The sequence below is a fragment of the Pollicipes pollicipes genome, unplaced genomic scaffold (genome assembly GCF_011947565.3).
Source record: "Pollicipes pollicipes isolate AB1234 unplaced genomic scaffold, Ppol_2.1 Scaffold_3087;HRSCAF=3621_pilon_pilon_pilon, whole genome shotgun sequence".
Lineage (NCBI taxonomy): Eukaryota > Metazoa > Arthropoda > Thecostraca > Pollicipedomorpha > Pollicipedidae > Pollicipes > Pollicipes pollicipes.
The window spans coordinates 793387-820994 of record NW_023596225.1 but is presented as its reverse complement, the minus strand read 5'-3'; positions in this window follow the sequence as shown (position 1 = coordinate 820994).

Below are 27608 nucleotides of genomic sequence, written 5' to 3'. Positions count from 1 at the left end.
GTGTTAATCAAGTCAACGGCCATTGGCGTTGATAGTGGAATTGGCTAGTTTTTCTTTTTGAAGTGCATGTCGGAAAGTGCCGGCCGTTTTGTATGATGAGGAGTGGATGCTCAGTTTCAAATATGCATGCCATGTGAGATCTGGGAGGGGGGTGTTGTAAATACGCTGTTGGCATCGCCTGATCTACTGTCGCGGTACTAATGCACTGGCAGAAACAGCCGCCACGGCTACTGCCGATGCATCAAGCTCGCTGAAGCCGAATATATGATAAATGCTATCAGCTGATGCCATCACCATGCGCATGTCATGTAGGCAGAGATAGAGAGAGAGAGAGAGAGAGAGAGAGAGAGAGAGAGAGAGAGAGAGAGAGAGAGAGAGAGAGAGAGAGATATATATATATATATATATATATATATATATATATATATATATATATGCGACGCGATGATATCTGGATTGTCTGGTCAAAAGAAATATAAAGCTATGATGTGCTTAATGTGGGGCATCGTACATGGGTCCGACACTTCGTAATTTGCACAGTCAGCATTTAGGTGAATCTACCCAGGTGGTCAAAATTCATCGCCAAACCCATTCCATCCGCAATACGAAAACATGTATTTGCATATGATTTTCCGGTTCGCCTTCTAATCTTATTATCTTAAGCAGGACATAATTCGCGCCGGGTTTAATAATCGAATAGCCTTAGTAAATTTTGTTTAAAATGGTCCAAGGCTCAACAACGTTAGGTTGTCGCACATCCTGGGAATCGCGACTAAGTGAACTGTCTATATAGCTCTGAGGATGGTTCGTGTGGCAGTACATGCGCTCTTAATGTTAATTCAAGTTTGTGTCTTGTGTTTTTGCGTGTAAAACACTCATCGTGTGTGTATTTTTTTCCTGGTGGTGCAGCCGTTTTAACCAAAAAAATGCATTGCAAGTTAACGTAAGAGGTACAAGTAAATCATGACTAATCACATTGTGATAATCTGAATCACGGCGCAAGGCATAAACGATATATATGTATATATATATATATATATATATATATATATTTATAAATATATATAGATATAAGGATATCACAACCTTATAAGGCTTTACTCAGCCCTTTTGAGTCGTCGCACTAACCAGTTCGGTTTCTTGTGTGCTTCCCGAAAGCCGTCATGCATATTGCAGTTATGACAAGCAAAAACACGTCTTTGGATTACAACGTTGTCGAGATGCATTTTCTGAAGTCAGGTAAAGCAAATATCGAGGTTTCCAGTTGGTCAAGTTTGCACGACATTTGGAAAAATACGTACGAAAACGTTTCACTCGCAAAAACACTTTCAAGACAGATCACAGACAGACGACAGGTGAGGAAATGGGAAGCAGTCCCCATTCGCCGGCATGCTCTTCAGCCTACCGCAAGGCTATGCATGAATATCGCCATTTGTCCAGCGATGGGCGTTCTTCTCTCAAATAAGAGCGTCTCTTATATGGAAAGCCGGCATCGATCATTGCAAGTCAGCCACCTGGATCGGGAACTTGCTTTAGCAATTTGTCGCGCTTAGCCTTCTCGGTGTGCTTCCTGTCTTCAAACGATTTTGTAGCAGTGCCATTGGACAAATGCTTGGTGTCATGCCTTTATAGGGTTCCTGTTGTCATGGAAGGGTAACTCATGTTACGTTATCTACAATATGTGTTTGGGCACAGGAATTTATCAACCCTATGATGCATTTAAGTGGTTTGTCGTCAGTTTGTGCTGTTTTTCATAGTCTTGCTGGACATCTTTTTGGTCCTATAATATGTGCCGAGTTAGCTTCAGTCGCTGACGTCGAGGCTGGTGACGGTGATTTAACGCTGTCGCCAAGGGCCCGCTTCCCGACTTTACATGCAGATGATATTTTGATTTTGAAGTGTACCTTAATGATTAATGAGATTAAAGATTAATGATTTGTTCCCCACTTGGACTCGGCTCAACTGAATAACCGGGGAATGCCATGAACCTCGCTTTCCACACCTCAATTGCTGTACCCGTTGGTAATCAGAAATTTCTGTCGTCCGGTTTGGCGTGCAGGGCTTCCCATTTAGGTTGACTGCGAACCGCGCGTCTGGTAAAGGATGTAGTTACACCACGCTCATAGCAATCTGAACATGCACTCGGGGTATTCCTGCACTTAGCGAGATCTGTTGACCCCCTGTGCACGCTGGTTACAAGAGTCAGTTTTTGTGCGTTGATTTCAACGTAAAACATCTTCAGTGTGAATTTTATGTCTAGGTTAGCTTAATAGGCATTCAATCATTGTTTTGCCGCCGTACGTCTATAACATTCACACAACTTTCCTAAAAAATTGGAAAATCATATCTACTTATTGTCGTGCACATCAATTCTTCTACTTGCAAAATATAAACAACATCATAACTAATAACACACAATTCAAGAAGTGAACAGCGACCCCACAAACAAACCAAAATTAATTGTACAAACCGTCATTGATGCTGCCAATACCAAGAGAAGTAAAGTGCATCCCACAAAAACAGCCGGTCAGCTAAATGCAGGATGCGCATATGAAACAGTTCAAGTTACAAGAACGGCAACTGTCTACGGTTAATGATATCTCAGATACCGACACCGACACAGGATTGCTGAGCTCTTGAATCACATTTCGCTTCTTGACGCTGCCAATGCACACCATGAAACCGTGAGATTGATTCATGGACATCTAAAAAACACAACAAAAAGGAAGCAAATGATAGAAGTGAAACAAACACAACTTCAAAAAAGATAAAAGCCACCTCAGCAAAAAACAAAAGGGATAGCGTTCGAGGGCATATTTATGATAGGCGATAAGTCAAAACGATTTAAAAAAAAGATAAGTCATAAAGCAATAGCTCAAACGCAAAAACTCTAATGAGCAGCAAGAAAAAAATGTCATAAAAGTCAGTTGAACAGAAAAAGGCAAGTATCAAAGGCAAAAGAAAAAAAGAACCAAATGAACGCAAGGCCGGCACATTTTAGTCAAACAGCCAGCCGGACAAAACGTCAAAAGGCTTAAAAATAAAGCAGGTCCTGGGATCTTGTCGCGGCCGACCGCGCGGGAACAAACTTTACAAGGCCTTGGTTGGGATAAAGACGCTCTTTAATGGATTCGGGCCGCTAATGCTCATTGGTGCTCGAGACCATTCCGCACTTGGTAAGGCACATCAGCGCCAGCCAACGCCGACTCATCGTCGGTCCACGGCCAGGCCTTCAATGGATGCCCCGCCCCGGCCCGGCCCGACCTCTCCAGCCGCCCGACCCCGTCACCCGGCCGGCTATATAACGCCGCCGGCCGACCGAGGGAGACACACAGCCACCCGGCCCAGACCGGTGCAGGCATGGCGCTCAAACAGGTAAGCCAAGGGGTGGGCTAACATCGGCAGCGTTGGGCCTGTCACAGCTCTCTTGGATGGGCTGATGGTACCGGTGGGTCTGTCACCGCTCTCTGGGGTGGGCTGATGGTACCGGCAGCGGTGGGTCTGTCACCGCTCTCTGGGGTAGGCTGTCGGCACCGGCACCGTTGGGTCTGTCACCGCTCCCTGGGGTGGGCTGACGGCACCGGCACCGTTGGGTCTGTCACCGCTCTCTGGGGTAGGCTGACGGCACCGGCACCGTTAGGTCTGTCACCGCTCTCTCGGGTAGTCTGACGGCACTGGCAGTGGTCAGCCCGCCGCCACTTTCTCCACTGACCACGGAGACGGCAGCATGTCAAGCAGAGCGGCGTACTGGACCCTCTGATTGGGGCTCCACGCACAGCGCAGGTCAACAAAAGAAAATCCCCAATTCACAATAATAGGACGAGTTGCTGCCCTAGTATGCTTCAAATCGATCGATCAGCTAACTTTAGTAGTTCCCATTGGTCTTGAATCAAAAGCGTGCATATAAATGCGGCCCACATCATCATCTATGGACGAAAATGTGTTGCTAGTCGCTCTGGTGTATGATGTAAGCCATTTTGGACAGTTCCCAGCTGATGCAAACATCTGTCACCTCTCACCAGATGTGCCTGGTGGCCCTGTTGGCCGGGCTCTGCTTGGCGGACGGCGGCGGCGGAGGCAAAGGAGGCGGACACTTCAGTGGCGGTGGCGGAGGCGGCGGGCACCGCGGAGGTGGCGGACGAGGAGGCGGTCGCGGAGGAGGAAAAGGCGGTGGTGGATATGGCTCCAGCATCTCATCCGGCTATGGAGCTCCCAGCAAAGGAGGTGGTGGTGGCGGTGGCTACAGTGGAGGAGGAGGAAGAGGCGGAGGTGGAGGATATAGCTCAAGCGTCTCATCTGGCTATGGTGCTCCCAGCAAAGGAGGGGGAGGAGGCGGTGGCTACAGTGGAGGCGGAGGAGGCGGAGGTGGAGGATATAGTTCAAGCGTCTCATCCGGCTATGGTGCTCCCAGCAAAGGAGGAGGAAAAGGCGGTGGAGGTGGTGGAGGATATAGCTCCAGCGTTTCATCCGGCTATGGTGCTCCCAGCAAGGGAGGTGGTGGAGGCGGTGGCTACAGTGGAGGAGGAGGAAGCGGTGGTGGAGGATATAGCTCCAGCATCTCATCCGGCTATGGTGCTCCCAGCAAAGGAGGTGGAGGAGGCGGTGGCTACAGTGGAGGAGGAGGAGGAAGCGGTGGTGGAGGATATAGCTCCAGCATCTCATCCGGCTATGGAGCTCCCAGCAAAGGAGGAGGAGGAGGCGGAGGCTACAGCGGAGGGGGAGGAAGCAGCGGCGGTGGAGGGTACAGCTTCAGCGTCTCATCCAGCTATGGTGCTCCAAGCAAAGGCGGAGGAGGGGGCGGTGGTTACGGCGGGGGGAGGAGGAGGTGGAGGTGGGGGGAGGAGGAGGATATAGCTCAAGCGTTTCATCTGGCTATGGCGCCCCTAGCAAAGGAGGTGGAGGAGGCGGTGGCTACAGCGGGGGAGGAGGACGCGGTGGTGGTGGTAGTGGAGGATACAGTTCCAGCATCTCATCAGGCTATGGAGCCCCAAGTAAGGGAGGAGGAGGTGGTGGCTACGGCGGAGGTGGAAAAGGAGGAGGCGGTGGTGGCGGATATAGCTCGAGTGTCTCATCCAGCTATGGTGCCCCTAGCAAGGGGGGTGGAGGAGGCGGTGGCTACAGTGGAGGAGGAGGAAGCGGTGGTGGAGGATATAGCTTCAGCGTCTCTTCTGGCTACGGTGCTCCCAGCAAAGGAGGCGGGGGAGGCGGGGGTTATAGTGGCGGGGGAGGAGGAAAGGGTGGTGGTGGTGGATATAGCAGTGGAGGAGGGGGTGGTTATGGCGGTGGAGGTGGAGGATACGGCGGTGGGGGAGGAAAGGGCGGCGGCGGTGGCGGAGGGTACAGCGGTGGAGGAGGAGGTGGTTACAGCGGAGGGGGAGGAGGCGGTGGTTATGGTGGAGGTGGAGGAGGAGGGAAAGGCGGTGGAGGTGGAGGATACGGCGGTGGGGGAGGAAAGGGCGGCGGCGGTGGCGGAGGATACAGCGGTGGAGGAGGAGGTGGCTACAGCGGAGGGGGAGGAGGCGGTGGTTATGGTGGAGGCGGAGGAGGAGGGAAAGGCGGTGGAGGTGGAGGATACGGCGGTGGGGGAGGAAAGGGCGGCGGCGGTGGCGGAGGATACAGCGGTGGAGGAGGAGGTGGCTACAGCGGAGGGGGAGGAGGCGGTGGTTATGGTGGAGGCGGAGGAGGATACGGCGGTGGGGGAGGAAAAGGCGGCGGCGGTGGCGGAGGGTACAGCGGTGGAGGAGGAGGTGGTTACAGCGGAGGGGGAGGAGGCGGTGGTTATGGTGGAGGCGGAGGAGGAGGGAAGGCGGTGGAGGTGGAGGATACGGCGGTGGGGGAGGAAAGGGCGGCGGCGGTGGCGGAGGGTACAGCGGTGGAGGAGGAGGTGGTTACAGCGGAGGGGGAGGAGGCAGTGGTTATGGTGGAGGCGGAGGAGGAGGGAAAGGCGGTGGAGGTGGAGGATACGGCGGTGGGGGAGGAAAGGGCGGCGGCGGTGGCGGAGGATACAGCGGTGGAGGAGGAGGTGGTTACGGTGGAGGGGGAGGAGGCGGTGGTTATGGTGGAGGCGGAGGAGGAGGGAAGGGCGGTGGGGGTGGAGGATATGGCGGTGGGGGAGGAAAGGGCGGCGGCGGTGGTGGAGGTTACAGCAGTGGAGGAGGCGGTGGCTCCAGTTATAGTGTCGTGCCTAGCTCAGGCGGAGGGGGAGGCAAGTATAGCGCCGCTCGGGCTTCCTCACATTATGGTGGTTGAAACAATACTTGGTTACATGCTGACGGTTACCATGAGTGCGTATTTATCAGTCACCAAATGGCTGTGCTTCGTGTACTCCTTAAGCACGGGTGCTCTCCATATGCCATGTCACATGAGATGCTGTACACCTTTCCCCACAGCCCGCCTTCAAACTCGTTTTCATGTTGCGCATGTTGTGGACAAACCGTCTTATGGCTTATGTCGGAAGTTGGTCTCAATGTTATTATTTATCACAGACATGGGTTAGATGACTGGTGGCCAGATTCACACATCAGCTGGACGAATATTGCTAAACAGCCTCCGCATAGGGGGCTATTTAGCAATATCACTGTTGTCTGTCACGTTATCTACGCTTTGTTGTTTCGATCAGTGTTTTGTGTGACTCAGCATGACTTTATGACAGCGTGTTTCACTAATACAGATATTGCCTTATCTGTTTTTAAATCCTAACGAGACCACAGCGGCGAGCGTACACAAAGATTGAAGTCTTGTTGGTGTGGTTTTTGTACGTGTGCTCCGTCCGTTTGTCATTCAGATCGAGGCGGCAACGAGTGTCAAAGGCAAGGCTATATTTAGCAACGCATTACAAAAAAAAAAACACGCCGTATACCGGAAGGAAAGCTAACTAGTACTACACTATATGCAGATTGCAGTGAAGTTATTTCCGACAAATCGCCCGGAGGGTAGACATGTGCCTGGCTCCTAATATTAGTTTCTGGTTCCCACTAGTTCTTTCGACAAAACAAGACGCTGGATCCCGGTTCCCATCGGTTCTTTCGATGACACATAACTCTGGATCCTGGTTCCCACTGGTTCTTTCGACAAAACATGTTGGATCTTGGTGCCCATTGGTTCTTTTGATAAAACAATACCCTGGATCCTGGTTTCCACTGAACTTTTCGACAAAGTAAAACCCTGGATCTTGGTTCCCACTGGTTCCTTCGACAAAACAAGACCCTGGATCTTGGTCCTCACTCATTCTTTCGACAAAATAAGACCCTGGATCCTGGTTCTCACTGGTTCTTTCGACAAAACAACACCCCGGATCTTGGTTCCCACTGTTTCTTTCAGCAGCACAAGAACCACTTTACTCTAAAAAAGCAGATCAGTACATCACAGACAAGCCAAAATAAATAGCATGCCCTGACTCTGTAACAACAGTAGAGTTTTCCAGAAGTCAGAGCACAGGGCTCAGGCAGATCTAGATTCATTATGTGCATGATAAAGCAGTATCAATGTGGGACTAGCTTTGGTCTGCAGATGGGCTGGGCATGTGTAAAAAATTATTGCTGAGCTTTAGTGGTAACCTGCCATATTGGGATGGTTTTCTGGTGTCATATATATATATATATATATATATATATATATATATATATATATATGGTCACTTTAAGCAACCAAGCAGCTTGCTTGCTTCTGGGTAATCCATGTTATAAGTACCTATGGCTGAGCCAGAGCTGACTCACATTCTTAAGCTCCTTTGCCTGCTAATGCCAGGCCCTGGTTCCAATAACTTTCGACACAACCACGGACCCCAATAACATCCAGCCCGGTTCCTCGTTCTCACGGGTTTTTCAGGAAGAACAGTTACGACTTCTTTGTTTGCCAAATCTCCACGCCATTAGCGCCATAAGTTCATTTGCCAGAAACGCTCATGCAGAATATGGTGGTAACCGGTAGATGGACAGAGGGAACATTCTAAGCTATTAACACAATGCATATATTCCGCTGAAATCGGACGCAAGTTCACCTCAGCTCCTCCATGCCGCACATTTCACGCCGAACGCCGAACGCACACTAGCAGTGCGTCGCCTTTCTACATTGCCATGGAAACCACGCCAGCTGAGCTTTATCTTCGGAAAAATGCAATTTTATCAGCTGATCAATATTTGTTCCATACCATTACTAGATGGTTCTATACATGTATAGGCAGTGCGTATACACCCTCCAAAACGGAGGGCGGTTACGCACCGGACTTAAACGCCCTCCAAAACAGAGGGCGGTTGCGCACCGGGCTTACACATCCTCCAAAAATATTTCAGATGGTTGTACGTGTCAAGCATACGCGGATTGGCAGCCTTGGAGGGAAGAAAGTGCAAAAATGCAGGTTCCCGTGCGAAAAGTCGGTTCTATGCGTAAAAGACATCAAACAATCACAAAATCTATCAACTCACTCTGAACCATTTCTATTCCATTCCCGCATTTTCGGCCGCCGGGCCCACATCTATGGTGTATGGATGGGTAGCGCGCTGGTCTTGCACGCGGTAAGCCCGGGTTCGAATCTCGATGACGGCCGCTGTTAAGGGGATGGCTTCATGGTCTATCGGCGCGGCGTAATGAAGCCAACTCGCTTCAGTTCTAAGCGGAAGGAATTTTAAATAGGGCTTTTCATATCGGACAGCACCATAGTTTCTAATGCTAAGGGGAGGGAGTCCTACCTACAGCGATATTGAGGATCCCGTGAAGGTTGACTGTAAATCTAAAAGAGTGTAACACGCTGAATACAGGGGCGGATCTAGCCAGGAGTTTTTTTTAGGGGGGGGGGGGGGCAACCGTTCGTCGCCAGCTGGCTGATGTGGGATCTGAGGTCCGGTGCATGGTGCCTCTCGCGAGTACCTAGTAGGGACACCATTCAAGCACCGAAATGCCTTTGAATCTTCGTCATGTTCTTTAGTGGGAGGGTTAACAAGGGCTGAGATGATTAAAAACGTTTTCTGGTTCTTGAACGGGCCTCGTACAATGCTAACGCTCAACAATTCAATCACCCACGTGCTTATCAAACACGATGTTTGCGCCGAGTATGACTAAGCCGCGTCAACATGCGTTTTGTTTTGATATTCAAATCGCTGCCAACTTTTCTTCATGGAGGTTTTTTCCGAAACGGAAATAAATATTTGATACGGCACCATCAATGTTAAAACAGACAGTAAGTCGACGAAACTTTTATGAAGTTCTGGGAATGTTTTGGGGGTCAAAACCTATCCTCAGAGTTTTTGAGGGGCTATGGCCCCGTGCTCCCCCCCCCCCCCCCCGCCAGGATCCGCCTGTGGCTGAATAGCCAGTGGAAATGACGCATACGACGGCGGAGACATGTAGAATTGCGTTCCGCAATTGCGCGTAAAAATTCATTGGCGCGTTTTCGACTGCAGCTCAAAGGCGAAGGCACCAAGGCCAATAGGGACGGAACCTGAGCGGTCAGGGGTGCCGCAAGAGACCAACACAGTGGCCCCCGTCAACAAGTATAGGGTCCTCAGAGCAAGCAAAAAGAACTCAAGACCAACGTGGTGGGCTCCTAAACGATCGGGAGTACCCCAACAGGCTGACCTATGAAGCCCCGGTCATAGCAGAAGACCCTCCGAACAAAAGGGAATTATTCAAGATTATAAATGAATACCTCTGTGCAATCAAGAGTGCACGGACAGGTTAACAACACGAGTCTCGATTGGAGAGAAAAGTCAGCCGCAAATGAGACCAAAGGGGTAGGGCCCTAAGCAAGTGACAGATAATTGGAAACGCCGTAGACCAACGTAGAGGACCCATGGGCATATCGCAAGTGTGTCGGTAGGTTAACCGACACCCACGTAAAGGGCCCCTGAGCAACCGAGAACACCCCGGCAGGTTAAGATATGGGACACTGGCTACCGCTCACAGAGCCTTTCTGGCGAATGGAAATAATCCGTGGAAGGGCCCGTTATTGACAAGAGTTCCCCGGCACACTAACAGGAAGGGCCCCAACAACAGCCCAGGGCCCTCTGAGCAAATGCAGAGAATTGAAGGACAACGTGGAATGCTCCTAAACGACCGAAATGAACTTGCAAGGGGCATATAGGTCCCCCGGAAACAGCATGGGGGCCCTAGACGGTCCAATGGGATTTAATATTTCCAGTTCACAACTTTTCCAATCATTGAGTAATTTTTGGGGCTTCCCATAGGCCCTTCACTTTCACTTACAATTGATCTCGGTGGCCTGAAAGTCCAGAGATACCCAGTTTTGTTGCGTTTCGTGTTTTAAAAAAATGCACCTGTTCGGTCGGCTGTGGGCCCACAGGAGCCAATGGGCCCCTTCGGGGCCCAAGGGGGGGACATGCCCGTGGCCCCCTCTCTGGATCCACTCCTGCTTGTTACCGTACGTTTTGGTTGGAAAATTTTGTTATTTTCCACGTTTTTGCCCCTCCCCGACCTCAGTTTGCCCTTGATGTCGGTTTGTCGTGGGGAGAAAGTGATTGATCCTAAGCCTGAAGTGACGTTCAGGTAACCACGACGAAATCTCAAATGCGATCAACGTAAATCCGATATGGGACTCGAAGGGCTGGCTAAATAAAGACCCTCGAGGAGGCGCGGGTCGGACTCTCAGACACCAACCAGAGGGCCCGTTGCACCCATTGGACCCCGGCTTGGGCCTGGGAACCCACTTCCCAAACAAGGACAAGGTCAGGACCAGCGGTTTACATTGGTCGGTGCACCCCGAGCCAATGGGGGGGGGGGGGGCCTGTGTCGGCCAGGGGCACACTGCGCCTAAACTAAAGGGATTTCGATCGGCTGCATTTCGGGACATTGTTGCGCTGAGACTACGCCGCATACTTCTGCCCGATCATGTTCTCTGTGCACATGTTGGAAGTCGGAGTCGAGCGATCCAGTTTGGTGTTTTCTGTACACCGTCACACATTGTTGCGACATATTTATCAAAAGTACCGGGAGGGCCTGACCAGGTTGAACCTGCACTACTGCAAGTATCGTCAGCAGGTCCGTATCTTCGTCACCTTCCACGAAAGCTGGACCCTCATCATCAGCATGACCATCAATAACGCATTCCGGCCCCGGCGGCACCGACCAGTCCTGCCGTAGTACTACGCGGCAGACCGACAGACCCTCCCGGCCTGCTGCACCTCCCACTCTGTTTTTGTCTCGGCCGGTTGGCTCTGGCTACCCACCCATGGCCCGCAGTGCCTTACCCACGGAGGGCGGCGGCCCGGCCCGGGTTGTTTTCGCAAAGTCCGGGGTCTGAGTCAGCTGATGGGCCGGCGGCGACTGGGCCGGCGGCTGAAACACGAGGCGGCGAGACGCAACATCAGTCACGGCGTCACGATCGCCTCCAAATTTGGTGTGCATGACCTTCTCGACACGCTGATTCCGAACATCACTATTTATGGGGTGGAATTTTGCGTAATTTCCGAGTTATTCGACGCGTAACATCCCAATGTGAAATTGCGGGGCCCCTCGATTGCCTCCAAATTTTGTGTGCAGGGCCTTTTCAACACGCTGATTCCGAAAATCACTATTTTTGGGGTGAAATTTTGCGTAACTTCCGAGTTATACGACGCGTAACAAACCAGTTGGATTTCGCGGGGCGACTCGATTGCCTCCAAATTTGGTGGGCAGGGCCTTCTCAACACGCTGATTCCGAAGATCACTATGTTTGGGGTGGAATTTTGCAAAATTTCGTGCACAGGTAGCATGCGCTGCTCCACCAACGTCACCAGCGTCGTTGGGAGATAAGACAGACGGTGACATCACCCAAATCTTCAGGCCCAAGGGGTGAGGCACGATCGGTTTGGTCACAAGCGACATCTCGTCAGTTTTTGGTCAGGACAGGCAATGGCAGTGACTACGTCGGACTATTAGTCCACCACCTTAAAGGTCAGAAACGAAACAAAGTTGAGAAAGATGCAACTGGGCCGTACCACCTGGCCAATAATATCACATACCACACGGTTATCACTCACATCTCGCGAACTGACATTCTCCTGCGAACTGATACGGACACGCTCCAAACGCCAATTCCATGACACATGTTTCAAAGAGCAACTGGGATGTCACGCGCCGTATATCTCGGAAGTTACGCAAAATCCCACCCCAAAGACACTGATTTTCGGAATCGGCGTGTTGAGCAGGCCTTGCACACCAAATATGGAGGCAATCGAGGTGCCCCGCAATATCCAACTGGGTTGTTACGCGTCGTATAACTCGGAAGTTACGCAAAATTCCATCCTAAAGGCAGTGATTTTCGGAATCAGCGTGTTGAGAAGGCCCTGCTCACCAAATTTGGAGGCAATCAAGGCGCCTCGCAATATCACATTAGGATGTTATGCGTCGAATAACTCGGGAATTACGCAAAATTCCAGCCCAAAGATAGTGATTTTCGGAATCAGCGTGTTGAGAAGGCCCTGCACAGCAACTTTGAAGGCAATCGAGACGCCCCGCAATATCCAACTGGGGTGTTACGCGTCGTATAACTCGGAAGTTACGCAAAATCCCACCCCAAAGGCGGTGATTTTCGGAATCAGCGTGTTGAGAAGGCCCTGCACACAAAAGTTGGAGGCATTCGAGACGCCCTGCAATATCGCACTGGGATGTTGTGCGTCGAATAACTCGGAGATTACGCAAAATTCCACCCCAAAGATAGTGATTTTCGGAGTCAGTATGTCGAGAAGGTCATGCACACCAAATTTGGAGGCGATGGTGACGCCCCGGGATATCCAACTGGCAATTGGATATCAATCTGCTGCTAGATTGCCGGACGTAAGTCCCCGATGTGGTTGCTGATGAACACTGTTAACTGACCATAGCACTCGGGCAGTGCAAGGGCTACGGAGGCGGATCCTAGAAGTCTGACTGGCGTTTTTGATACTGATTCGGCTGTAATGGCTGTAGGGTGTGCGACAGCATTGGGTAATTTGCTAAAAATGGTGTCTGATATGAGAGATAGAAGAGCCGGTATCGACCAGGCAGTAACATAACACACCGTTTATCTTGCCAGCGACCGACAGACCTGCACTGAGGGAGACACCCGGAGTGGCAATCACTGCCGTCGTGCTGGAGTCCCCCTGCCGCGTTTCCCGGGTTCGCCGTTTGACGGTAGGCCTGTTGATGGTAGTCCGGTCTATTGCAGGGTTGACAGACTGCATTTTGGTGCCGGCAGTCGGCTCGTAGGTGACCGGTAGCACCACACGCGTAACAACGTCGATTGGCGACGTGGGGAGAGTACAGGCGACCGTTGCCTCGGGGACGGCGCGACTCGGTTTGCTGCATCTCCAGCTGAGAGTTGCGAGTTAGAATCTGGTGTAGGATGCTGTCAGAGGCGGCCCCTTGTCCATTGTTGTTGACTTCAGCGCGAACGTCTGCGAAGGCGGAGCTTCAGCATTCAGCAGGTGTCGCACCTTTATTACTGCCGCGTTGTAATCGGCGGTTCCCGTTGCAACGAGTGCGTGGCAAAATCGAGCTGGAAGGGCCTGGGCAGATAGCTGAACATCAGGCCTTTGCTGGGACCCTGCTGTCCCGGGAACTGGGACTCTGCTGTCCCGGGAACGCCTTTGCAAGTTGTGCGATAGGCTGGCCAGGAATAAATCGAAGCTGGTGGCGGCCGGGTCAAATCTCATTTGTGACAGTTGGATATGCTGAGCGTCCGGGGTGAGAGGCACAAATAAGTTGCCGAGAGCCGTTCCGACGCATTCCAGAGTTTCTCGCTGTTCCTTTGCCGGTGAGGTGAATGCCAGCTTGGCAGCGCCGCCCAAACACAGGGGAAGAAATGATAAGACCTGTGCGTCTGTCCATGCCGGGGTTTGTGACGTCACGAAAGACCTGGAGGTCAACGGTGAACGCAGACACCGTCTGGCCCACACCACTGAATCGGGGAACTGGGATTTGGATACTCATGAATGTCATGTTGGATCCAAACAAAGCAATACAGGGTTGTTTGTGTCCGACGTCAGACAAGTACGTACTACCTTTCTAAAACCAAGCCGAAACACTAGCAAAGCAATTGCAAGATTAAAAAAAAAAAACTAAACGTAAGAACGCAACAGTTGCACGATTAATTCAGAAACGACTATTGTGAGACGTCGCACTCACGAGTGTTTGGGACCGTTCCGTGCGCAGTAGAGGGGTGTGGATCTTGGGAGCCGCCGTCGGACCCTGCGCAGAGTTTTCTGTTCCGTTGTTGGCTCTGCGGCGATTGGTCCGCTGATTGTCACTCGCTCGGTAAAACGAACGAGTCGGCGTCGGGAAGGTGGCGGGCAGATCCTGGGCGGAGGCTGCGGTGTCGGTTTATTGAGATGACGGAGAGGGGTCCGTTTGTGGTGGGAGTGGTGACAATACAGGACCGTTCTGCGCGCAGTGGAGTTGACCGGTGGCGATGGCTACGATGGGGCGGGTACTGGCAGTGCCGCCTGTTCAGCCGCGGGTGAGGCACACCTGCTGACAGCGCCACGATGGAGGGTGACGAACAGCACCATCGAGCTCGGATGGACAGGACCAGGTTGATGACAATTTGGCGGCAGTAGTCATCACAAGCCTCGCGGCGAGCACTGAGCTTCGTCGCGGTTGAACGTAGCTTGGGTGAGTAAGATGGCCAGATCGACGATTGGCGCGCGTTCGAATTGATGTAATGGATGGGCTACACCGCTGCCACCAGTGTAAGTTCTGCTGTCCCGCCGGCGCGTCCGTCCTCGCGCCAGCGGCTCTCCGAGTCCCCTCCTTTGTTACTCCCCCTCTCCTGGCTCCCGCGGTCGCCTTCCTCGCACTCCTGGGGGCGCCCGGGGCAGGAGGAGGGGAACTTGAGCGCCTCGAAGCGGCGCTCGCCAAACTAAGCAAACATTCACTAGCAGCACGAAGGAATTCTCTGACACCTTACATATTTACGGCTAGCCGGCTGAGCGATGTAATCAGCTGATGGCTGATGCTAACGCAGAATTTTTCCTTTATTATAACGGATTGCAGCATATCCTAGCATTCAAAACATGTTAAGAACGTGATGCACTAGTATAATAAGTGTTGCGCACTCAATAATCAGTGGAAATGACACAATCGACGTCGGGGGCATGTAAAAATACGTTCGGCAATGGCGCGTAAAAACTCATAGGCGTGCACTCGACTGCTGCTCTAAGGCGAAGGCATCAAGTCCAATACGGACGGAACCTGAGCGATCATGGGTGCCGCAGGAGACCAACAAAGTAGCTCCCGTCAACAAGTATAGGGTCCTCAGAGGAGGCAAAAAGGACCCAAGACCAACGTGGTGGACCCGTAAACGATCGATAGTGCCTTGGCAGACTGACATATAAAGCCCCGGCCATAGCACAGGACCTTCCGAGCAAAGGGGAGTTATCCAAGACCATAAATCACCACCCCTGTGCGTTCACGGGTGCACGGGCGGGTTAACAACACGAGCCTCGATAGGAGTGAAAAATCATCCGCCGATGCCTCGATTAAAGTAGAGCCCTCGATTAAAGTAGAGGGACCCTGAACATCGAGTGTTCTCGTGTCTTACCTTATAAAAGCGATAGCAACAGCATAAGGCCCTCCAGGCAAGTGGTAAGAACCCGCTATTTATATGAAGGACCCCTGAGCAACTGAGTGTACCCTGGCATTTGGGGCCCCGGAAAAAAGGGTATGGAGCCTTTCGGGCGAATGGGAGGAATCCGTTGAAAAAACCTGATTGATCAACAGTGCTCAGACACGGAGGCAGATCGCGTCCCAACAGCACATTGGGCTCTACGAGAAAAATGCAAAGAGATCAAGGGCAACGTGGAAAGCTCCTTAGCGATCAGATTGACCTGGCAGATAGACATGAAGGGACAGGCGACCAACAGCATAATGCCTCTAGACGGTGTAATGAGCCCCAAAATTTCCCCCAAGCTACACTTTCTCAACCAGTGAAGAATGAACTTCCTTCGCTTATGAACCCTTTACCTTTACTTTTCCACCGAGAATGACCCGGCAGGTTAGGATATGGGATCCCGGCTATACCTGACAGAGCCTTTCTGGCGAATGGAAAGAATCCGTGGAAGGGCCCGTGATTGATAAGAGTGCCCCGGCGCGCTAACAGGAAGGGCCCTAACTATAGCGCAGGGCCCTGCGAGCAAATGCAAATAAGTGAAGGGCAACGTGGAATGCTCCTTGACGACCAAAATGATTCTGCAAGCGGGCATATAGGTCCCCCGGAAATAGCATGGGGCCCCTAGACAGTGTAATGGGGGGGCTTAAATTTTTTAAATTTTTTTTATTAATAATTTAAAAAAAAAATTAAAATTAAAAAAAAAGACAGTGTAAAAAAGGGCTTAAAATTTCCAGCTCACAGCTTTTCCAATCAATGAATGATTTTTTGGACTTCTGGTAGGTCCTTCACTTTCGCTTACAACTGCTGGCTTGAAGGTCCAGAGGTATCCAGCTTCGTTGCGTTTTGTGCTAAAGAACAACTGCACCTGTTCGGCGGGCTATGGACTCCCTCGGAGTCCAAAGGACCGCTTCGGGACCCAAGGAGGGTCAAGGCCCCATGCCTCCCCCTCCCCCTCTGGATCCGCCCATTTCCAGACAAATTCTTGCAGAACTCTTGAACTACTGGGTGGTGGTTGGTGTGCATTTCTGATGTGATTGTGACAATAGTATTCCCATCGTGTCCTTGTGATGTTCCCATTATGAGTGTTTCTTACATGTATGAAAATGAAAATAGGATTCCGTCTTACTTCGATTAGTTATGCTTCATTTATGTTCTACGTACCAAAAGATGTTTTCCAACAGTAGTGCACAGTTTTTTCATCCTTTAAAACTCAAAACTTGTTTCTTGGGCAATTTAGTCTTCTCCGACGATGAGATAAGATCTCGAAACGTTAGAATGGAAGAAGTGATGAATACATGAGTAATTTTGTGCGAACCATCTTCAATCTAAGCGATGACGTCAAGCCAAAGGCCCGAAAACTAGAACGATGCATCAAAAAGCTCGTCGATGCTGAGTCAGCAGTTTTTTTAATCAAACATGCATCAAAGAAAGAATTCTGCCAAAATGTTCCAACATATATATATATATATATATATATATATATATATATATAGCATTAATTATTTCCGTGATATACGCACGGAAGAGCGGGACTCTCCTTTCAGGATAATATTAGGCAGCTAACAGCCCAGTTGCAGACCTAGCAGATTTGCATCATACCTGTATCGTGACAAGTTATTGATTTTGTTCTTCTGAATTTATAGCGTTATTAACATTGAACAACAGCAAATTTGCTTTAGGGTATATGATGAACAGCCTGAGCAGATAACCAACAATGTTCATAGACTTAATTTTATAGTTTACATTAAGGACAGAACACATTGCTGAACCTGAAAATGTGGGGGGTGTAAGCAGCAACTGCTGTGAAGAACTCCTGGAAAGATTCTGGGATTTGCTGTTTCCTGAACATAATTTCAGAATGGATCTTGGTTCTTGCTGAGATTGAATCCCCATCTTAAGCCTGAGCTGGATCTTGGTTTTTGCTGGATCAGTATGCATATTCCAGGCTGGGTCTTGGTTCTTGCTGGATCCCTCAACATAACGCCAGGCTGGATCTTGGTTCTTGCTGGGTCCCTATGTCCGATCCAAGTTGGATCTTGGTTCTTGCTGATTCTTTCAGTTTGGTATCAGGCTGAATCCTGGTTCTTGCCAGATCTTTTGGCTTATTTTCAAGCTGGATCCTGATTCTTGCTGGATCTTTCGACTTATTGTCAAGCTGGATCCTGATTCTTGCTGGATCTTTCGACTTATTGCCAGACTGGTTCCTGGGTTCTTCCTGGTTCGGGAACCAGGAACCAGGAACCGGTTCCCAGGAAACAACCTTGGGAATCAGGCACAAGTCTGCGGAGTGTGCCACGGAACCTCCTTCAAATTTTACCAAAACACGTGTTTGGGTCAATTATACGACCAAAACAGAATTCTGCACGTTTTAAATACGGTGTGCCGATAAGGACATGGGAGTAAATGAAATCACACGATAACGTCACGAAGCCTAGTTTCAGCTCCCTCTAGCGACAGTAATTTGTGGATTAGCGACAGTAATTTGTGTTCTTATCTAGACTGGAGCTAGAGCAAGGTCGCTTTGTGTGCAGGCCCAGCACGCCAGGAACCGTTCACGTGGACTTCGATTCAGCAGGCATCTTGTTCGACGCCGACTCCGAGTAAATAAGGCCGGCGCCTAAGAGGGAGTCAATGCGTGCAGTCTCATTGCCTGGAGATCGTGAGAATGCAGACCTGCGGTTTTGCCGTTATCAGCAAGGGCTTCTAAGGAATGTGAAGCAAATTGAATTGGAAGAAGCTACTCGAAGAACAGAAGAAACTGCATGGCGTAGTAACATATTCACCGCGTGCCGTGCAAACTACAAGTCACCACCACGAAAAATTATTGTTGGACGCGTATTGAAACATCCAGAGCTCATAACGTCTTGTGGTCAATAAGCCCAGAATCGCAGTATCTAGCGTTCACAACATCCATCGCAGCATCCAGCGTTAACAACATCCAAAACCGTCCAATATCCCTGGACAGAGGAGAATCCCAAAGTCCAGGCTCGCAGCGTCCAGTGATCATAAAGTACAGTGCTCATTAGGTCCAGCGTTTATAAAGTCCAGCTTGCGTGAGATCCAGGGGTTGGGACACTGCCCCACTTCCTCGCAACTCTCAGCCTTATGGCTTGGATTTTGCCCGATAGAGGGCTGCCGGAGTCGATTTCGCCCACCTTAGCCGACGAGTGACGTCATGCGGCACAGTGCTGCCCAGTCAAGCCATTGTGCATGGATATGAACAACGTTTTGTTTGAGCGCAAAAAACTTTGTTGCGGCAGCACGCCCTTGGCAGCAGGCGCATTAAAAAATTCAAAACTTTGATCCCTGGCTCGTGGCATCGGAAATAGCTGGTCACTCGGCAGTAGCTGCACGGTAATCGTGGAAAGCACTTGTCGGAGTGCCTACTGTTTGGTTTTGTGGGCTGTGGATACAATTATCCGCGGCATTTGATTCCGTTATTTACAGTATGTATTGGCGATGTTGCTCATTTTTTTTATTAAAGGAATTGATGACCCATGTGTAAGGCTGACGGATTTGATGTCTGCTCCAGGTAGGCGCGCATATAGAGCTCCAGCTCCTGGCACGCTAACCTATATTGTTAGTGATTTTATTTGGCTGATTCCCCTTCCCCTCCCCAACTGCAAATTCTTTCACACGCTCCCGCAAATGCGACTCATTCTGAATTATGCATGCCTGTACTCTTAAAAAGAGGAGGTGGGGGCCGTCTCATCAGCTGAATCCGGATACTACTCCCAGGTGAGACTCGTTCAATGGCCCAGCCTACAAACAATTCATTTCTTCAATTTGGTACGCTTTAACAGGCGTGGTTTACAAAAATAAGTTTGTTGGCTGAGTGATGAAAATGCAACGAATAGGAAGGCGATTATATGCCAACAAACTGGTTTCTATCCTAATTTGGCTCACTTTTTCACAAATCTGCAAGCTGCAACCCGAATTGCGGCGGGGGATGATACCCCTGCAACTGAATAGGAAAACACACTCCTGGTTGCAAGTAAAAAGGAAGCAAGAAGCAAACGTTGGCTGCGAACGTATTCAACTGCCTTCCAAACGTCACGCAAGACACTACGCACGTGCCGCGCTTAAAGGCACTGTTGACTCACCATCTGAACAGCGGAGCCGAATGCATGTCACTTAGCTGGTTTGCGCCACATAAGCTGAATGAATTGGTAGAATCGTAAGCTTGTACTCGCCATCCGCTTTATCAATCTTGATACGCTTTCTTCCTTTTACGTTTCAGAGCCCTCTAAGTGTAGAATTTGGGGTCCAACATCACCAGTCTGGATATCATCGAGACGGGTGCAGTTCGCGCTGCAGAGGGGCGACGGTGGCATGGTGGTTAGTGGCTAGGGTGTTCATCTCTGGACTTTTCTATCTTGGGATGGAGTCCTGGCCACACCACCGCCGCATCCCACGTACCTGATGCCTGATAAATGCGTACTAGAAGCGTTCCGCCTCGAAATAGCCATAGCAGCCGGTGAGACGTAAAGCCCCAATCAATGTTAAAGCCCGTCCCGACAAACAAACCGCCGCTCGCCAAATTTTCAGACAATGCTTCCGCTAAATCTCTGTCTGTGTGTGGGAATAATAATGTGCGATCGGTTGGACGCGGAGCTCGGACACACAGGCCAGCCCAGAGGCTGCCCAGCTCGACGGTCCGGCCGGACGGTCTGTCCCGACTACCAATTTCAAAATTGCACTAGTGAAACATCCGGCCCGGGACGCCTTTTACACGCATACCCCTTGACTTCATAAAGTGTTGGAAAGTACCGATTTCGGTACGAGGTCATTTCCGCCGTCTGTTGACCGCTGTCATGTGTTGCTGCGAAGTTCCGCACGCTACAATGGTGTGATTACAACGTTTTTGTTCCGACGTCTCACAGAATACCTCACGGAGGGGGCACCAAGGAATCATGTACAGCCCGACCACAATTACTTCCCTCGCGCGCCGAGTGCTTACACAAAACTGCAATTCTATCATCCATACACAAAACAGTAAAGCTCAACATTCTGGATACATTAGTCATTCATGACCACAAACGACTTCTGAGCAAAGAAATTAATCAACCTACTGAATTATCTCTTTGGAGTAGCATCACAAATAAATATCTTAGAGAAGGAACAAAACACTGATGATTGGCACGGGTATTGGGCGATTGGCATGCAGTGTTGTCATTTGCTGTATTGATTGTGTTGTTCACAGTGTGTGGTGCTAATGATGTCTTCTGCAGGGCTAAAGAATTGTTTCTTGTTGCCAAGTCAGAACGGTAGTAAGTGCTGTCCAGTGAAAAGTTTATTTTTTGTCTGCATGCTCGTGTTTTATGCTCCGATTTAAAGTGTTTAAGGTGCCGAAATGAAATGAAGAGTCAGATATATGGAACAGTCAGTCACCAGTCACATGCCCTTCAAGTTCTGCAAGCTTCGTGTGTCTGTCTTCATGAAATTATATATATATATATATATACATATATAGATACACATATATATGTATACATATATATATATATATACACATATATGTATATATATATATACACATATATATATACACATATATGTATATATATATATATATATATGTATGTATATACATATGTATGTATGCATCATCATTGAACTCTCTGTGTGATTCGGGCAAAAGCACCAGCCAGAACTAACGAGACACCACATCCGAGTGATCGGAAGCAGCAAACTTCACGGTAACTAAATCTCCACACATGTACACTGCGAAAATGCTGGAAAACTGGAGAAGGCCTCTTACTTTGTCAGCTCCCTAGAGTTCAGGGTTCTATCCATCAAAAATCCTCATATTCCGACCATTGAGTTTTAATATTCCCATGCATGCAGTCTGTACACGGGAACCTAGCTTACTGCGCACAGCCCTAGAAAACTAGGCGTGCTTTGTATGCAAATACATGGAGCTTGCTCATTTTTGTCTGATTATGGTGTCATTTTAAGGCTAAGTTTTTCGGAGAAAAAAGGCAGCATGCACTTGAATTGGCTGCTAAACACCATCACAATCAAGCACAAGCTTGATTCCTAGCTTATACACGGTTAGCCGGGTAGCTGATGAGGTCAGCTGATGGCTGAGGACTAATACAGAGTTTTTGCTTCGTCTTTTGCAAGGGAATACATAATATGCTATCCTTCAAAATCTATTAAAACGTAACGTACAAGTATAATCATCGTCACAAATTCAATAAACAAGGGAAACAAGAAGCACGACGTCGGTGGCGTGTAAAATTATGTTCGACAATGTCAAGAACAAAGTCATCGGCGTAATCGGCATAGCCGCAAATTCAGTCACCAGTCGGTAAGAAGTAAAGCCCCAATAACAATGATTGAGATTTAGGTCCCCGTCAAAGGCGTAGGCCCTCTCATAATATAGAAGAACCTGAGACCAATAAGGACGGCACCTGAGTAGACGAAACTGCCGTGGCAGGCCAACAAAGATGCCCCAGTGAACAGCGAAGGATCCTCATAACAATCGAGAAGAACCTAACACCAATATGGTGGGATCCCTGCACGATCGGGAGCACCCCCGCAGGCTAACATATATGGTCCGGCCGGGGTACAGGATCCCCTGAACAAAGAGCAATAACCAAGATCAATGCACATTAATTAATGCCCCTGTGTGATCAAGAGTGCCCGGGCAGGTTAACAAAGAGAGCTCTGACAAGTTAATGGTCCTCAGCAAATAAGCTCAAAAAGGGAAAGAGCCATAGGTCACTGAAGAGGGCCCGTGAGCATCGAGTGCCTAGGGGCGTTAGCTTATATGGGGCCCCAGTAACAGCACGGGGTCCTCCAAGCAAGTGTAAAAAAACCCGATTTGAAGAACCCGATATCAATATGAAGGACCCCTGAACAGCCGAGTGTACCCCGGCATTTGGGGCCCCGGCAGCAGCGGCGGGGCGGGAGAGCCCGCTTACCCCGCGGGCGCAGGGGTTTCCGCTGAGCCCGCGCCGACGCCCGGCGCGTCTGGCCCAGTCCGCTGGTGAGCCCCGTGGCGCGGCCGCGCCCAGGCCGGGCACGGCCGCCAGGCGTGTAGGTAATTTATAGTAACCATGCTTGAATGTACGTGATCATCAGTGGAATGCCAGGTTGACTGTGTCATCTGTTGACAAAAGAGGGGAAATGGCGGCAGGACCCAAAGATGCTATCAAAGGCGTAGGTGCTATCTAGCGGCAGGAATCCAAACTAGCCTGGTTACCATGGGTACTGGACGTTTTGAACACTGAACTTAACGACTTCGGACTTTGCGACTCTGGACGTTGCGTTCCTGGACCTTATGAAAGCCCCCAATGACGACGGAATTGGACGCATTCTGGACGTTATGGACGCTGCATGCTGCGATCCTGGGCGACATGAACACTGCACATTGCGATCCTGTACGCTTTGATGGCTCCTTGAATTGTTTAATTGTGAACTACGTACATATATGAAGAATGTTCTGAACAATTTAAAGACATTCACAGAGGCGGGTGATCTGATCACAAAGCAATAAGCAGGAGCTCGCGCAAAAGCCCCAAAAGATTGCTAAAGAACTCCTCGCTTGAATGAATAAATTGTGGATACATTGCATACGGCTTGCTGGAAAAAGCGCAGTCATCCGACATTTGAAATATTTATGCGATCTCGTGAGGGAGTAGGTAAGCCGGAGCTACGGAATCCATGATCTTAAGGTCCTGATTAAGGGCAGGATTGAGCCCAGCTACAGAAGTGCGAGCCAGGATTACGAGATGATGTTTCGTGATTCATGATTGATTCGTAATTCATTAATCTCACAACCATGATTCCAAGGTGTCTCTTGGTGCAATTGCAAGGATTAATGCTTAAGGCTGAACAAACTTATGTCTGTTCATACGAACACCTTTGTATTCCTTTGTCAATGCAAACGTTGAACAGATGGGATGAGCTCCTGCCATATGTCTGCGTGTGTTAATCAGGCACCGTTATGAAAATGGTTGCATTTGCGAGCAGTACTTGGTACAGAAGAATTCAGTACAATTTCTTAATATATGCTCAGTTTGTTTGCCAGGTTAATCTCAGCACCGCGCTCGTGAACTGTTGTAAGGGGACTGTTACGCAACGGCTCAAGACGGGATGAAGAAGGTTGGGTGCTGCTTCGAAAGTAGTGATGGAACGTTTGTCCATTGGTCACTGGCTTTTTCAAGTATTATTGCTTGATCGCAAGAGACACAATTCAAGGGTACAATTGGAAAACCCCTCTGGAATGAGACAGAAATTGAAAAACTCACGCCCATTCGCAGCATATTTCAAAACGGGTTATGGCCTTGTCAACAAAATTATCTGCACCATCAGTGATGTTGAATTTATCCGCAGTCGCAGTGTACACGCGCCAGGAGAAGGTGCTACCCACGCGAAAAAGTTTCTTCTATGTGCAAACAAGTTCGTCGCTTTACCTATCGCTGCCTGACCCAATACAAAAGACAACTTTCTCGACGTGTATCACCATCCTGAGGATGAATGCCTAAAATGCGCATGGCACATCCTCACAATATTTCATGGGACAGGCCCTTGCAATGAGCAGGCGGCCACCGTTAAAGAGAACGCTTCATAGCTGAAAACATTGGAGCGAGCATCAGATATGATGAGCATAGCTTACACATATGCATTTGTATAATTTGTTAGTGGAAAAGCTGCTCTAGACAACAGATTTCTCTATTTAGTCAATGGGATCCTCATTACGTCATGTTTCACTGAGTCATGAAACTTTGCATGAGAGCACCCAACTGTAGCTCTTCAATCTCCCTAGACAACGTAGCCCGTGCTGAAAGTGTTTGCTGAGCCAAATATCGTTCTGTCCCTGCGTGTTGGTCCTTTCTTATGGTGTTTTTATGTTAAACCGCAAGTACAAGAGTTTCTTAGAGTTTCAAGAGTTTCTTTCCATTCATAGACTCGGCTACAGTTATTCCTATATATATATATATATATATATATATATATATATATATATATATACTCTATACATACTATATATATACTATATATATATATATATATATACACTCCCTACTCTTTTCTCTCCCTATACTCTATTCCTAAGTTATTCAGTTACAAGTCCTATTTTCGTAATATCTAGAATGAATGCGTGATTTCTCGCATCATGTCAGCACATGTAATTCGTGTTACAAGCTTCGGACACAGTAGACATCGTCAACCCACTCGGTGGCAAGACACCCGTCTGACGAGACCTACGCAAGTGGTTTGCTCCTTTTGCGGCCCCCAGCCAAGGATGCCTATTTTCTCATCGTCATTTTCGTCGGATTTTCGTCCCCACTGGTTTGAAACTCTTATCTTTTCACTTACCTTTTGTCGCTCTCTTGCCACGCTTCTCCAATGTGGGGAAGCGTGGTAAGAGCAAGAATGATGTCACGGAGACAGATTCAACCTTGGCCTCAGACGATGATCATCTCTTTGACATAGACGATGAAAGTGCCGCTAGCCCCGCTTCGGCTAACACATCACCGGATGACCCTCGCGCGTTCCAGGCACATTCCATTGATTCGCGTACTTCCGCCCTGGTGTCTGGACAGCACCCATCACCGTGCAACGCCCCCGGCTCCGACTCTCGCTCGTCTTCGACACCTCCGGTTCCTGCTCGCCCTGATACTGACCTTTGCTCGATAATAGCCAGAGTTGGCGTGACCCCTGACCCAATTCCGGATCCTCTCGGTTCTCATACTGTTTTTTGACCTTGTGATGAGAATGTGTCATTACGGAGAATTAACATGTTTAGGCCATCGAAGCAAATGAGGGTATCTGCACCTCATGCGGCCTAAAAATCGAAGCACCGGTAAACGGACCACTCATCATTAAAACAACCACTCACGCACTAGGCTCTGCTCAAAACAACTGAATTTTGTGGCAAGCAAGTAAAAGTCTCCCTGCACTATGCCCAAAACACAACCAGAGGCGCAATCTTAGCGTCTGAGCTCCGTTTCATGAAGGAGGAGGAATCCTGGTGGAGCTTAGAGGCCAGCATGTTTGCCATGTCCGATGGCTGACGATGCTCAGAGATGGCCAGCGTCGGAACACTAATCTACTTGTTCTGATCTTTACCACCCGTCTTTCAGAGATGCTCATAGCTGGTTACCTCCGCTATGGAGTTTGTGTTTATACCGAATACACTCAGGTGTTTCAAATGCCGGCGGTTTGGTCACGGTAGAAAATACTGCAAGCAGAATGTCAGATACCTAAGTGTGGCGAGACCCCTCACGAGGGGTCTGCCTGCACGCTGTCCCAAAATGTCTCAGCTGTGGTAGCGCTGACTACAGCAACAACTCTTCCCAGTCTTCCACATTACGTAAGCTGTCCAGTGCATTAGCGAGGAACGTTATTCACATAAATAAGGCAGTAGTATTTGCCTTATTCCGCGGAGAAACCAGGATAGTGGAGGTATAGTTTGGTTGATATTTCAGCAACGTGCCTTTATCAAACAAAAGAGTTTTGGTTTGTGTTTCGGGCATAATGCAGGGAGATTTTGACTTGCTCACCACAAAATTCAGCTGTGTTGAGCAGAGCCTAGTGCGTGAGTGGTTATTTTAATGATAAGTTTCCTTTTTGTCGTCTGCTTTTGTTTCGAAAAAGGCATGTTGCCGAAATATCACCCAAAATATATCTCCATTCTCCTGGTTTTTCCGAGGAAGAAGGCTAATACTACTGCCCAGTCTTCCACATGGCTAAAAGAAGACATTTTCTTGCAAAAGGCCAAGACAGGTGCGTCCTATCCGGAGGCCCGGCGCACTGAACAGTCAAACAGTTAGCTAGAATCGCTTTTGAGCTAGGGTGGGAATGAAAAACTCCATCGCAAAAAGGCCGCGCGGGAGTGAAAAATTCAATTAACAAAAGATGGAAGTTATGAGCTAGTGACTGATGCTTCAGCAAACAAAGACATCTATTTCAAGTTGGCATGGCCATAATATCATAACCCTGACAAAGCTGCTTTGTTTTTAAATATATCAGGTCATTGCAGTGAAACAAAACACTTTAAAGTATAGTAATTTCATGGCAGTGTAACAAGCATAACAAGTTATGTAGCAACGATGATTTGATACTGCACTTTGCACTTCCCTTCCACAACATTTTTAACACAAAACAAAGCAAAGGAATTCTACAACAAAATAACAACAGAAAATTCAATGAGCATAAAGCACCCAAACAAAAAAAAACTTGGACTCCTGCACATCAGCCCATCACCAAGTTAAACACAACAGACATACCTCTGCTTCTGTTAAGATGGTATCAGGGAAAACAAACCTTTTGTCACTGTTTCTTACAAAGCACCAATGCTTATTTCTATGAAAGTAGCCTAACTATGCCTAACTTAAAGAGGCCTTAGTTAATCTCATCCTGTCTAATCTGTATCACAGCAGCACTTGTGAGTTACTGATTCTTGCACAATTCCTATTGCTACTTGCCATGCACTTAACCAACTTAACCTAACTCAGAGTAGCCCATATGTTGAACATTATGTCCACTCACCTCCTATCTGTTGACAGCAGCACTTATGATAAAAACATGCTAAAGCTAATTTTTGGCTGGTTTCAACCTGCATTTTTATTCAGTTCATTTGCGTACGCTTGTTGACATCAGATAAAGTTGACAACATACAAATCAAAACACTTTAAATCACTTTGAACAACTTATTCTGGTTCCCATGATTAACCTCCGTCAAGAGTGATAATGAGCATGCTACACAAAACAGTCCCTCTTCTCCAGAAGTGATATAAATTTTAGATCGTCACGCCATCTTTACCCTTTGCCTTTTCAGCTGCAGCAAAGGCATCTATTTAGGCTTGTTTATGCATATTTAATGACAAAGTTTGAGATGTTGGCTTCACATTTTAAATGGGATGGTCTGACCATTTGCTGCATACTGATATTCACCTCATATTGTAATTGTTATGCAGCTTATAGTATGCCCGTAATACAAATATGGTGCATATATATAGTACAGTCATTTGGCAGTCAGGCAGTCAGCAAACCATGACAACTATGGAAAACA